Source organism: Salvia hispanica, chromosome 4 (genome assembly GCF_023119035.1).
Source record: "Salvia hispanica cultivar TCC Black 2014 chromosome 4, UniMelb_Shisp_WGS_1.0, whole genome shotgun sequence".
Lineage (NCBI taxonomy): Eukaryota > Viridiplantae > Streptophyta > Magnoliopsida > Lamiales > Lamiaceae > Salvia > Salvia hispanica.
The window spans coordinates 30,189,346-30,203,763 of NC_062968.1; the positions used below are offsets into that span (position 1 = coordinate 30,189,346).

Genomic DNA, 14,418 nt, shown 5'->3' on the forward strand with positions numbered 1-14,418 from the left:
AATCCATCACTATAATTATGGAAATATTTTTTACAAAAGAAAACTAAGTAACAACTAATCTCTATAACTATACAAATCAAATATGTGAGTATAACACAATTACACGATTAATTGTAGGAAAGATTAGTTAACAAGTAATCTCTATAATTATGTAAATTATGATTATATCTAAAAATAAGATCGATTAATCTTGAAATAAAAAAAAATTGTCAACTAATCATTATAATTATGGAAATAAAATTTGTTACTATAAGTCTTGATTTAGGTTGATTAATTGAATTCATCAATTATGTAAAATAACTCGGTGATCTAAAAGTAGCAATGAATTAATCTTGTTTCATTGTATGCATTGATCTTTTAAAAGTTATTAAAAAAAGTGGAACAATTAAAATTTTGAAATGGCATATGGAACACATTTACTGCTACTAATTACATAAGTGAGTTGTCCTGAGCCAGGCTCGGGCCGAGCTTGGACTGGTTCTGGGCCTGGGCTTGGACCGGGCTTCAAATGGTCCTGAGCCCGAGCCGGTCTTGGATTTATAAAACAATCCAATTGGAGCTCAATTAAACCACTAAGCCCAGCCCATACCCGTTCTATTTCACTAATGGGCCAGGCCTAGGTTGGCCTACAACGAATCTGGGCTGGCCCACTTGACATCTCTAGGAGGGAGTAGTGAATAGTATATGAATTTTAAATACTTTGTATTACTATATATTAGTGAAAATGTTAACTCTTCTTAAATTGCTAACTCGCTAACTCATCAATTTAGTGTATTAAAAATGTCAACACATATTTCATATTTGTGTTGACATTTTAATAAACTATGTTGACATTTAAATATCAATGTCAACATAATGTATTAAAATATCAACTTAAGTTTATGTTGACATTTCAGTATCATCGTGTTGACATTTTTATCGATGAGTTAGCAAATTAGCAACTTAAGAAAAGTTCGAAACGAATCACACCCCTTAGTTTTGACATATTGATAAAAATGAAAATATTAGTAATAACTTTTCATTAAAAGCATTTGCAAAGGGAGAGGTAATGGAGAAATAGAGTCATATAAATACCATATTTACCTTTTTTTCCATGAAAATTTATTGTCCAAAGGAAGAGGTACTTGAGAAGTTATTATACATTTTCCCATTTTGAAGATGTATTTTTACCTCTTCATCAATGGGGGTAATCTAATCTCCAAGAAGGAAGATATTAGAGAAGATATTACACTTTATACTATTTTTGAATGCATTTTGTACAATTATTTTATTTTTTAAAAAATATTTACCTTTCTAGTTTTGTACCTTTTTTCTTTGGAAAATGTTATTTTTTAGAATGTATATTTCACTTTTGAGAAGGTATATAGATAATATAGCTTTTTCATTTACCTTTTTTATCTTGAAGATGCTCTAATGAGGATAGTATTAAGATTTTCTTTTTTTAAGCTTAATTATACGTTAAAGTATAGGAATGTAATCAAATGCAAATTCTAAATATTGTACAAACTTCAAACTATGATCTGTACCATTAAAAAATGTCAACAGATTATAAAATAATAGCAACAGAAAATATCAGATGTGTTGATATTATATTGACATTGTATTGAAATTGTGTTGACATCAAAATATTAAAATTTTACAGTGTTGACATTGTGTTGAAGTTGTGTGGACACAGTATTGAAAAGTTTGGAATTTGTACACTATATGAGTTTGCATTTTATCACTACCCCAAAAATATATATAGTAATATACTCCATCAATTTCCAAAATTATCTTGAAGATGCTCCAATAAGGATTGTATTAAGATTTTCTCTTTTTTAAGCTTAATTATACATCATAGTATATACTATAAGAATATACTCCATCCATTTCGAAAAATAGTATAATTAGTGGACGATAAGAATTTTAATACTCTATAAAATTGATAAATACGAAAAAGAAAGAGATAAAGTGAATAAAATAGTAAAGCGGAATAGAAAAAATGGATACACTGACACATGTAGGAAAGGAAAGAAAAATTGGATAAAGTAGAAACTTTTCATTTTGTATAAGACTACTTTTGATTGACATGCCGAAACAGAAAAATGAACTATTTTTCATGAATGAATGAAGTAGTACTATTTATTATATCCAATGTTTATTTATTTTTACCAATTTTAAAAGTTTCAATAAAATTCATATTTTAATTATTCGCAATGAACTTATATAGGATTAGCATTTCTTTATTCACAAATTAAGCAAACATATTACTACCTCCGTCCCCAAAATTTTGACACAGTTTACTAGTTCGGTCCATCCCTGAAAATTTGACACACTTCACTTTTATCATTTTTGGTAGTGGACCTCATATTCCACTAACTCATTCCTACTCACATTTTATTAGTATAAAACTAAGTACTTTAAAAGTAGGACCCACATCCCACCAACCTTTTCAACTCGTTCCATTACATGTCTTAAAACCCGTATTGGGTCAAAGTGTGTCAAAATTTGGGAGACGAAGGTAGTAATAAGTATTAGTATGCTTTTAGATAGATAGATACTCCATATAATTATAAAAATAATAAATTTAGACAGAGAAATGTGATTGAAAACTATAGCTGTTTGCAATTTTCACTGATTTGTCTGGTTAGACTCTTGTACTTCTCTATCGGCAATCCAGCATCACTTCATTTATGCGGTCTTTGTCTACAAGAGGCTTCTGTCATTCAAAACAATAAATTACAGAATTTAGACATCTAAACATTACTTTCGAGCAATTTTCTTTTTCTTCAATATGATTACGAAAGTTTAATATTTGTACAGATAACATTATACTGACGTATGATATATGCAATGAAGGAATCCAGGTGGAAATAGAAGATAAAATTGTGATATTTTTATGTATTTATATATATAATAATACTAGATCCAGGTGGAATTGAACCACCATCCTCCCAATGCACCCCACTGGGTGATTGAGCGCTCTACCATTTCTGAGCTCATGAATCCATCCATATATCAAAACAAAACTCCTCACCAGTTCTTACCACTTTCGAGAACATAGATCCAGAAATCATACCAAACGCAGCATAACCTTTGGATCAATTTCTTCACGAAGAGCAGCTCACTGATCAACTTCAATCGAATACACAAGTACTCCAGAAATGGAGCACAGCCTTAATTTCCAATTTGTTCATATTTCACACTTCAATCTTCTTGAATGACAATTTGCAACTTCATTTCCCACTTCAAGATTCTTTTACATATCCTGTTAGTATTTGAAATGAACTAATAACTTGTTCTCACAATTGCTGGCACTGTTACTTCACTCACACGCCCATAACATATATAATGTCAGCAAGCGATAACATGAGCTACTTTAAAAAAATAAAACTTGATCATCACTTACTAAGACAACAAGTAACAAATTCAATACAAAAACAAGTAAACAGCAGCTGCAAATTAAACCATGTATATTTAGATGAATAAAAATACAGTAACATACCAATGGAAATACGATGAATTAAAAAGAGTACAGAATTCATTTAACGAAATACCAATGGGTTGGAGAAAAGGGCATTGCTGTATTCTCAATCCCAGCAGCAGCTAGCATCACCATCACAAGTCACGCTTGGCCAGCTGAACAGTGTTTACAGACATAAGCAGAAACAAGAGGAAAGCTCAATGCCAGCTAGCAGTTGAATAGATTTAAGGAACCAGTTCAGCTATAAGAGCTAACAAGTTCCAAAGAACCTCACAGTCTAGAGCAACAGTTTATGGGAGAAAAATCTTCAAACTATGGAACATTCATAATCTTGAAAATATACAATAAGTCACTGTTGAATATCATCCATTCAATGGGCAAAACATCTTCATAAACTCACAAACAAACAACCAATCACCCTTGAGATGGTCCCTTCAATATCAGAAGCTCATGTAGCAGTACCAGCATATTCCACATCCAACTATGGAATCAGCCTAGATTACATAATATTAGTTTGGAAAATAAACTACTTTTCATTAACTTCATTAGCTCCCATCTCTAAGAAACAGCAGAACCTTGAAAGTAATATGGTTCACAACCAGGTAGCTAATATATTATAAAAGTAAAAGGCCATGCCTTCCCAGCATAAGGGATTACATGGACACTAACTAAAAGCTATAAGATCCATCCAAATAAAAAACTAATAGAGGTAAACCAACAGATCAAACCACCACAACTGTCTCAATATATTAAAAGAAATAATAGCTTAAGATTGCTGAAACCATACGGTTCAAGTGTACAACTTTGTAAACAAACAGACGTATTGAGTCATTAACTTTGAGGGAAGGCAAAAAGAGCCAAAACCATACTGTTCAAATTGTACAACCTTGACAATTGAGTCATTGAATATGATTGGAATGCAGAAAGACACAATATATAGTAGAATTTAACTGATTGACAATTATTAAGATATCAAATGTCAGAAGGAACTGTGGCATGAGCCAGCAATCATACACTTATTGTGCTTGTTGTGGTGCATGAACGTGCCATGATTTCATGTACATGGTGTAGTGGATTCCAGCAAAAGATGGATGAAATTCAGAAATTAATTGTCCTCAACAAAGAATAATTGTCTAGGTCGGCTCTGATTGAGTAACTGTTTTCAGGCTCAAGGTTTGGTAAATCAGATCATTTACAGTAGTGTAAAGACAATATTGAAGGATAGTAGAGTGCGTATTTGTACCTGATGCCTTATTGAGTCACTGGATAACTTAGAGACAAGATTAGAAGAAAATTAACAACGTAAAGAGGCAGAGTGCTAATTTGTACCTTATAGGTGAATTCATCCGCCCCAGCCCTTGTGAAGTTCATTTTCGTCGATTAATATCATGTTTTGGTCTTGAATGAATGGCTCAAAATGTTACCATTCAAAGCCAGCAAATACTGAAACTGTTTGACGGAGTTATAAGTGCTGAACTAGATGATGGCGACGGGGTTATGGGAAAGAAGAGAAGCAAAAAACGAAGAACACCGCACACAAGAGGGGAGAGCCGGACAAATCACCGTACCATCTCCCCTCTAAACACAAAAAATAGCTTTTATTATGTGGTGACCTACCATGCGAGCGCACCCAACATGGTAAAGGCCGATCAGCTCACCCACTCGTCTTCTCTCAGAAGATCAAATATATCACTCAACACTTTTTTTTACATACGACTACAACACTACCTAGAGTTCCATTTATACGAATGGCGAACCGCACCTTGGACTTCTCTCGTTGTTTAACCAATCAAGTTTCACCAGTTTTTGAGACGATGGCGATGAATGACGGAAAGCCTCTCGTGCTCGGCTAAGCATGAATAAGATCGTTTACCTACAAAAATCACCAGTCATACAACTCAATCACGGAAAGTAAAATCATCAAAGGACAAAGACTAATAGCAACTCCAACCGAAATCAACAAAATCTGAAACAAATAGGAGAAATCAAAATTAATAAAAAGGACATACCATGGGCAGATCAATGAACGAATTTCATCGACTCAGCTGATTGCTAAAACAGATCTCTCCGAGCTCCATCTAAGCAGAAAATCGAACAAAAATCAAGCCATCGTAAATTCAAACATAAAATCTTCATTGATCGGCCGTAGATTCAGCTAAATGGAAAAGCAGGCAGCAGAAAATCAAAGGTGAATACAAACGCCGAATATACATAACGAGATCGATGATCAGCTGTCGATCGAAACCTACAAAAAGTAAAAGGGAGGTAGAGACACAACCACTTTTCGTTGTAGCTGCAGGGCTATTTATATAGCAGAGGTTTAGGGGATCTACGGTTCAGATATGAGTACGTGGAGATAAATCAACGGTTAGATGCGCGTAAGCGTGGGAAAAAAAGAATTTCTATTCCGATTGAGGCGGTTTTCTTCTGATTAGGGTTAATTATTAAAATTTTATTTTATTTTGGTAATTTACTATATCTATCTCAATCTTTGTAATCTATTTAGGACTCGTTTGGTAGCTATGTCATGTTTCGACTAGACATGATACCATTATGATAGTAATCATAGTTTCGATTAGTTAATTTACATATATTGGGTGTTTGGTAGATTAAGATAATTGTGAGTTATCTTATTGTAGTGTTTGGTACAATAAATCACAAGTAAGGATTAAAATTATGATTGTCAAAATTATCCTCATTAGTTTAAGTTAATTACTAAACTATCATCATTTTACCCTAATTATTCCTATAAAATCGTTTTGTTTAAATTAACATCTTTTCAAGCTAAACTCCTTACAAAAATTAGCATCTTTATATCAAAAAACTTATATTTATTTTGGTATTCTATTTTTGTGAGCATTAATAATTTTGGACAAATTTTATGAATAATCAATTATTATTTTGGACAAATTCTATATGAAAATATTTTATCAAGTACCAAATTTTATATGTTCAATTTTTTTGAAGTTTAAAGCGTTTGTGGATTGAACAAACATCGTATATTTATGTTCAAAACAAAAGCAATTGCCTTCAAGTATTACGTAATTATAAGTATAATATAATATAATGTAAATAAAGTAATATAATGAGAATATAATATGATTTAATGTAAAGTAATATAATGAGAACATAAAGTAATATAATGAGAATATTATAATATTATATAATGTAAATAAAATAATAAAGTAATATAATTAGAACAACAAATTGACATCAACAAAATTCTTAATATGATTTAATAGGAAAATGACGTCCTTCAATACAACAACTAAGTAAAATTGATGGGTTAGAAATTTTGATGGGTAAAATTGTATTTTGCTAACTTAACTAGGCTTACATGATAAATAACATAGGATTTTGGGTAGTTACAAATATGACTAAAACATAAGATTTTCAGTGGGCTTTGTGCGGGCCGGAAATAAAACACGGGCTACTATGTTTGGTAACATAACTACCAAACACACAAATAAACCCAGATTAATCTCTTATCTAGGCGAAACATAGCTACCAAACGGCCCCTTACTTTATTATTATCTATATCGTGATATGATATATCGAAAATAAACTACTCCAACATTATTTTTTCTCAAAATAAATTATGTCAGGTTCTATTTTAATGTTATTTTTATTTAGTAATGACCTAACCGGTGAAACTGATACATTTAAAAATACTAGTATTATCACCCGTGCTATGCACTGGTCATATAATTTTTATTTATTGAATATAAATTCAAAATAATTAAACAGAACAAACTAAGAGAGAGGTAGAGTATAAAAAATAATTAAAGTATTGTCAGTGAAGAATGAGTCTCATCTCATTAGAGTGAAAAGGTTTTCTAAATTGGAAAATGCATATTCTTATGAAGAAGAATGCATATTCTTGTGGGACGAAGGGGGTACTATTTTCTAAGAAATTCGTCCTTAGTCCACGATCTACAAAGGAATTATAGATCGACAACAAAATTTGTGGCTACATTTGTTTAGCTATTTTGATTTTTCTTTTCGTAAATAATAATGTTCCTTTTTTTATATTAATTTTTTTTCTACTTTAGATCTACAAAATAACTGTAGATGGCAGCTAAACTTTGCCTTATATTTTTATAGGTTATTAATTTTGTGTTCATATGATCAAAGATAGAATTCCGCTATCATTTGATGGAACACAATACATCTTAAAAATTACTGTATTGAATATAGATGAATTCTTTTATAACAAAATTCCAACATTCCTCACTTTTTGTAGATCTACACTGCACTTATTTTGCATGTGGCACATTTTCACTATGTTTATAAATTCACGAAAATATTCGCTATACTTCATGGAAATTTTCAAAACTGTCGCGGACGATGTCATCGATTAAGTAAGTTTCTCCCGCACCCCCTTGTAATTTCTATCCATTTTTATGATTTTGTTCCGTGTTGGTCTTCATATTTTCATGCATTAACAAAATCATGTATTTGAATAAAATTTCATGAAATATATTGTATATAGAACGTCTTTAAAATTTCATGTATTTGGAATATTCTAATTATATCAAATTCATCTACATACCCTATATAATTTGTGGTACATTTTTTAAAATAATGCAAACTAAAAATAGATCTGAAAAATCAAACTTGCATGGCCTTCAACCTGCAAATATTGTAGTAATTGAATTTGATACTAATATTTTATTATTAAAAACAATTTTGATTATTGTTTCAGCATCCACATGCAAGCTCTTATCAGTGATAAATATGTTGCTTATTGAATTTATTGTTGTTCTCCTTGTTCTGTCTCTCTAGACTGATTCCCTTTATCCTCTGCCGTTTTTTCACAAATTCCTACAATTACCATGAACATGTTTTAAAAGATTAGTTCATCTATTTATGTGGCATTATATCTAAAATATATGCAGAAAAAAAAAGAAAGATAACAACCTAAATAATAATGAAAGCAAGATTAGACTCATAACTAAGAACGTGAACAACTGAGCTTATATATATAATCAAAGAGAAATCACTAATAGACATAGAAAATTAGTTCACTGTCAATTCTCTACCATTTATGTATACTGGTATATATAGAGGGTTTAACTAAGCTTCTTTTCTAAGCCATTATGTATGCACTACAAAATACAATGGTTATTGCACATAAAGTAATAATCGAAATCTAGTTTTGGAATAATTGTAAGATATTGAAAATTTATTTTATTTCAGATCCAAATGCTTCTGCATTAGTACAAAGCCAAATTATATATTCTCCAATTGATTGATATAAGTGTTAATCTAGCATTTAGATTACTTTATTACACAAATGCTTATTCATTACACCATAGAATAAATATGTTTACCATTTGGTTAATAATTAGAGCAATATAGAACCCAACGTTTTAACTATTGGGGAAATTTAATTTGTGTATAAAGCTAATTATCTTGTGTCGGAAAGTAGGCCCATAGCTCACTTTTTTATTCACGTGGGCAGTGAACACTAATCACATGCAATGAGTACATGTTCTAATGTATACATTATATTTGAGAATGATTTTTAATATTTAAAATATGATTTGAAGAAATTTTATTAAAGTGGACGCCAAAATGAGATAACTAAAAACTGTGGCTTTTTATATTTATAGATAGCTTATATTTTCTCTCTTTATCTAACACACAAAATAAAATAAGATTGTTTTTTTAGATAGATAGAGTATGAAAATATGTTAAATTGACAGAAAAGATGTAACGACCCGCCCATCTAGGGTATAATAAATGCGGCGATCGTTAACTAGGCGGACTTAAACGCATCAAAGATCATAGGCTAGGGTTCCATTTAAAAGGGAATTTTACCAAAGCATTTGATGAACAATCAAGTAGGAAAAGAATAATGCCTTAGCAATGAAATCCAACAAAAGGTTATCACCAAGTATGCTCAAAAATAGCAAAAGTTCCAAAGTAATCTCATCTGTTTTGTATCTAACATATTCCCACGAAATAAAAGAGTTTAACCCAACCAAAAGATCACAAGTTTCATAATATAGCGGAAGCGATCAAGAGAGAAGTGAGGCTATGTATGGAGACACAACGACACTTTAAGTACCAACAGATCATCTTATTATTTCCTACTCAACACCGCCGTCCGCTCGCCACCGCTCAACCTGCACATAGGGAAAACACATGCAGGGCTGAGTACTATAAACATACTCAGTGGGCTCATTGCCGAAAACAGTTTTATCAACAGTAGTAATTATCATGCCATTTTCAAGTGTCCATCGGGGTTTTAACTTTAGAAAGACCCGAGGCACCAAAATATTTTCTTTATCAAATATCACGGTCGCGCAACCATTTTTCACATCGACGTTTACCATATCCTCATTCTACATGACAAGGAATGCGGCCGCAATCCAGGTCACTAGACCGGCCGACCCGTACGCCAGCACTCGGTCTAACATTGGTGTACACTAACCCAAGTAGAGTTTGCGGCTCTACAAGGATCCGAATTCGATTAAATCAATAGTGGCATAGCCACGAGGGATAGGCACGACAAAACAAATCAAGGCATGATAACACATATCTCATTCTCATCAATATCAGTTTAGGACAATGTCCTTATTTTAAAAGAAAGCCCACCTCGTCGGCTTAGCTCGAAAGTATTCTCTTCTCCTCGTTTATCACGCTGAGAGCGCGAAGTATCACCTTTAAATTAGGCGTATCACAAATCAGTTTCCATCATTGATTTCAAATCATGCATGTCTCCCATATTTCCCTTTTTCCCATCGATTATTTTCAAAATCATCAATCAAAATCAAAGTATGATTATCATATCGTTTTTATTCAAATAACAACTCCAAATTCACCATTAAATCGTGTCACGCATGAGTGTTCCACACACACAACACACGCACACGCACACCACCCATGTGCACGTCGACCGAGACGTGCACACACACACACACACACGGTCACGCACACACACACTCACACATGTATCGCAAAATTCACCGATTAATTTCCCATTCCCTCGATCTAAATGCATGTGGACTCAAGAACACCGATTGATCGGTAGAAGAAGAGGAGATCAAAATTAAAGTACCTTTTTCCAAAAGAACAATCGGTAGAAACAAATTATAGTCTTGATTCTTCAATAAACTCTTGGATTTCAACTTGAATTCTTCTCAATTGATGAAGAAATCTTGAAGAAAACTTGAAGAAAATTTGGAGAGAGTGGGGGAGAGATTTTCGAAAATTATGAAGAGTGGGGCGGCGGTTTTATGATGATTTAGGTTTAGGATCTCCCATGTATTTATAGAGTGCCAACAATAATATCTCTAATTAAATAAATTAGAGATTTGAGAAGATATGGAGAGATTTGAAGAGTAGTTGGCGTTGAAGCCGTTGAGAATTAGGAGGATTTCGAAAATTTAGGCTATTTTAATTAGCCTATACTTAAATTCAAATATTTTACGAAGTAGAATAATATATCACGGAGCAGAATAAATAATTAAATCCTCTCCCAACAAAAGGAAATAGGCGTGTATTTCAAATCTTCCAAGGGATTTGAATTTCAAATCCTATTTTAATTAGGATGTGCAATATCTTCTTAGATTTGGCAAGATATGGTAAGATATTCTAGCATATTTATATTTATTCATGGAATAGAATAAATAAGGGATCAAATAAATAAATAATTCCCTCTTCTCCAATATATGAGATTTTCGAAAATCTCATGGGAAAAATCAAAGTGGTGGTTCGAAAATTCCATGTAGGATTTATAGAGTATTTGGACTTTGGATTTAATTTGGATAATTATCCCAAACAAATAATTAAATCCAAGAATAATATTATTTCTTCTCCAATAAGCATGATGGCCGAAAATTCCACACATTTAAATAATGCTCCTATCATTTTCTCACTCATCCCTTAGGAAATATTTCACCACAATTATATTACTCCGCATCCAATATTCGCATAATCGAATTTCACTTCCACTTCACATTTTCTCACGACTTTGACCATTCCACGGCCATGTCATATTTTCCACATCTTTGACTATTCAATAGCCACGTCAACATTTCAACAAGTTGACTATTCAACTCAATCTAATTTCTCATACGCAATTAGGTCACAAAGACGCTATGCAATTAATTACTCATCAAATAATCCACATATCATAGCATTTAAGGCATTTAATGCAAAAATTTTATAACCCAAAAATTAGGGTTTGAAAAAGTGGGGCGTTACAAAAAAGGATGAAAATTGAAAATATTGGTCAATTTCCAGTTTTCCATCAACCTTTTATGCACCAGGCCATTTGATTAATGAGTAATGGACAACAAATAGTATATTTTTTTAAAAAAATTATGGAAAAATAGAACCATACCAAAACTGAAAGGATTATCAATTTATCAATTTGGGATAGTATTTTTTATGGGAAAAATAGATGTTGCATCCGGAAGGAGTACTATACATTTTAAGCCCAAAGCATAATCCTATACTTAGCATATGCATCAAAGTTTTTTATTACAGATTTACAGGGTTATGAAAAAAGTGGCACCTCCGGCCAACCAATTTGTCGGATCTCTCGCACATTTTTATCGCACGGCTAATACACCCAGGTATGTCAACGTCACCATATCACTGTCATAATCCAGCTCCAGCGGGTACCCGTTGAGCAGGCGGTAGTCGTTCCCACGTTACACAGCCCTGCCTTCACTCGACTTCTCCCTCTCGCAGCGGAGTACATCATTGATCATTTGTCTGCGACGCTCTCAAACTCGGTCTCGCTGTTGTCGCTAGCTTAACCACGCCCTCTCGCTACCTGCATTATCATGCTATCCATATGATCAAGGTATCTATTTTAAAAATGGGATTTCGTCTATTTAATTTGAATTTTTTGTTTGATAATAGATCATTTTGAAACTGTTTATTTTATCAAATCTAAAAATTGAATCAGGTGTTGACCTGAATAGAAAAAATTATCCCCTTCTAATACCTGATATTGACGGCATCTCGTGGAGTTATTTCCATCTTCTTTGCCGGCAAATCTTGTTCGCTGCAGCTGTCGGATTTTTCATCTACTGTTGCGTGGTCTCTCAATTCTTCAGATCCTATGTAATTCAATTGTTCTAGTGTGTTGTGTATGGAAGAATGCTACTCCCTCCGTCCCGCTTAAAATGACACATTTTCCTTTTTGGTTTGTCCCAACTAAGATGACACATTTCTTTTTTTGGTAACTTTCTCTCTCCAACTAATATACTCAACCACTTTTTCTCACTCTTATTAAAATATCCATCTATCTTCATCTCTCTACTTTAATACCCAGGCTCACCTTCTCTCTCTCCAATTAAACACTTTAACCAATAACTCCTAAAATCTCGTGCCGGTTAAGCAATGTGTCATCTTAGCCGGGACGGAGGGAGTAAAAGATTTTGGCGCTATTTATAATTCCAAAAAATATCAATAGGGTTATTAATGTCAATTAACTACAAAATTAGTTATAACTAACTTTTAAAAGAAATCTCAAAACTTTAAATTCATATAACATATATCAAATTAAAGATAATTTTGTAAGGATTCCAACGATATACTATATGCATATGTTCCGACGTCGAAATTTGAAAAAAAAATCAATTTTTTTTAATTTTTTCGTACACCAGAAATGTCAATATACTATATAAAATATGTCAAGATAATACATGTAGAATGTCAATATAAGCAATGGGTTAACATTCTTAAAGCATTGTGTTGACATTCTCAAAGCATTGTGTTGATATTTTCAAAACACTATATTGACATTTTTCATCCAAAATCCTAATTTGGAGTTTTTTTTTATCTTTTTGATTTAATTAATAAAAATAAAAATTACACATGGCAAATAGTAGACCACACGTTTTCTAAAATCCTCTGGCCTTAAATTAGTTGTAGTTAGCAATTAAATGATTAGTTAGCAATTGATCATTCCCCAACATCTAGATATATATAAACCCATTCTAAGTTTAACTGAGCCAATCAAATAAACTGAAAGATGTAAACTAAAATATACTCCATCCGTTTTTTAAAAATAATAACTCTTTCTATTTTAGTCCGTCCGTTGAAAATAACAATTTTCAACCTTTTTATTTTAGAACATCTTTACACACCTATACATCAATTTATTTACCACTTATACCACTACACTTAACAACTTAAAGTGGACCTCGTGATCCACTGACATTAATTCCATTCGTTTTTTCTCCCTCTGTCTTACTTTACTAATTTGTCTCTCACTTTCTCTTGCTTTACCAAATTGTGCATTAAAACTCGTATCGTTTCAAACCTCCTTATTTTTTAAAAAACGGAGGGAGTAAATGTATACAAGATGTAAACCTAATTTATAAAAATATAGGGGAGCATTAGGGAGAGACCATGTTTAGAGTGATACCATAACACTAATCCTAGCACTTGGATCTATAAGATGAACGCCTAGAATTGAATTGATGAAATAGGGTTCGGAGTGCAGTTTATGTGTTGGATATTGCTGGCATGGGTATTTTATTCAATTCCAAAAAATTTAAATCAAGTATAATAAAGTAATATGTAAACTGCAAATATTACTTGATAACACAACAGTTTGTTAGGTAAAAAACTATTATGAATGTTGTAGGCGCGTAATACTGCAATATGCATAGAATAACACTACAATCTTGTAACAGACTAAAATTAGAGGATATCGATTTTGTCCTTCAGTGGTTTTTTATGTTTTAATTTAATTCAAGTAGGTTGTCATATGGCAGCTTGAGAATCACAAGACCTTCAAATTTAACAACCTAAAATAATGGTACGATGTCATAATAAAAAAAGATTGTTATTCAGTGAAGTACAAATTATATTTGAAACAAATTCACACAAAATCAAATCTGAAAAAAAAATCATATGAATAAAGTTACATAAGTATTTATATAATCAGGTGATTTAAAGATACTACTATAGGGGAGCACTAGGGT

At 32.1% G+C, this 14,418-nt stretch overlaps 1 long non-coding RNA gene across 8 annotated transcripts; it reads right to left on the reverse strand.

The window, feature by feature from the left end:
- Window positions 1-2,529: 2,529 nt before the first annotated feature.
- Window positions 2,530-5,736, reverse strand: LOC125223561. 8 transcript variants are annotated; one of them, XR_007176737.1, is made up of 5 exons: window positions 5,473-5,736; window positions 4,793-5,336; window positions 3,537-3,618; window positions 3,059-3,247; window positions 2,530-2,698 (listed from the first exon to the last, which is right to left on the reverse strand). It is a non-coding gene; the product is annotated as an uncharacterized LOC125223561 (long non-coding RNA). The 8 variants fall into 8 exon arrangements; XR_007176736.1 differs by having other exon boundaries at window positions 3,027-3,247; XR_007176735.1 differs by lacking the exon at window positions 3,059-3,247.
- Between the last annotated feature and the right edge of the window lie 8,682 nt (window positions 5,737-14,418).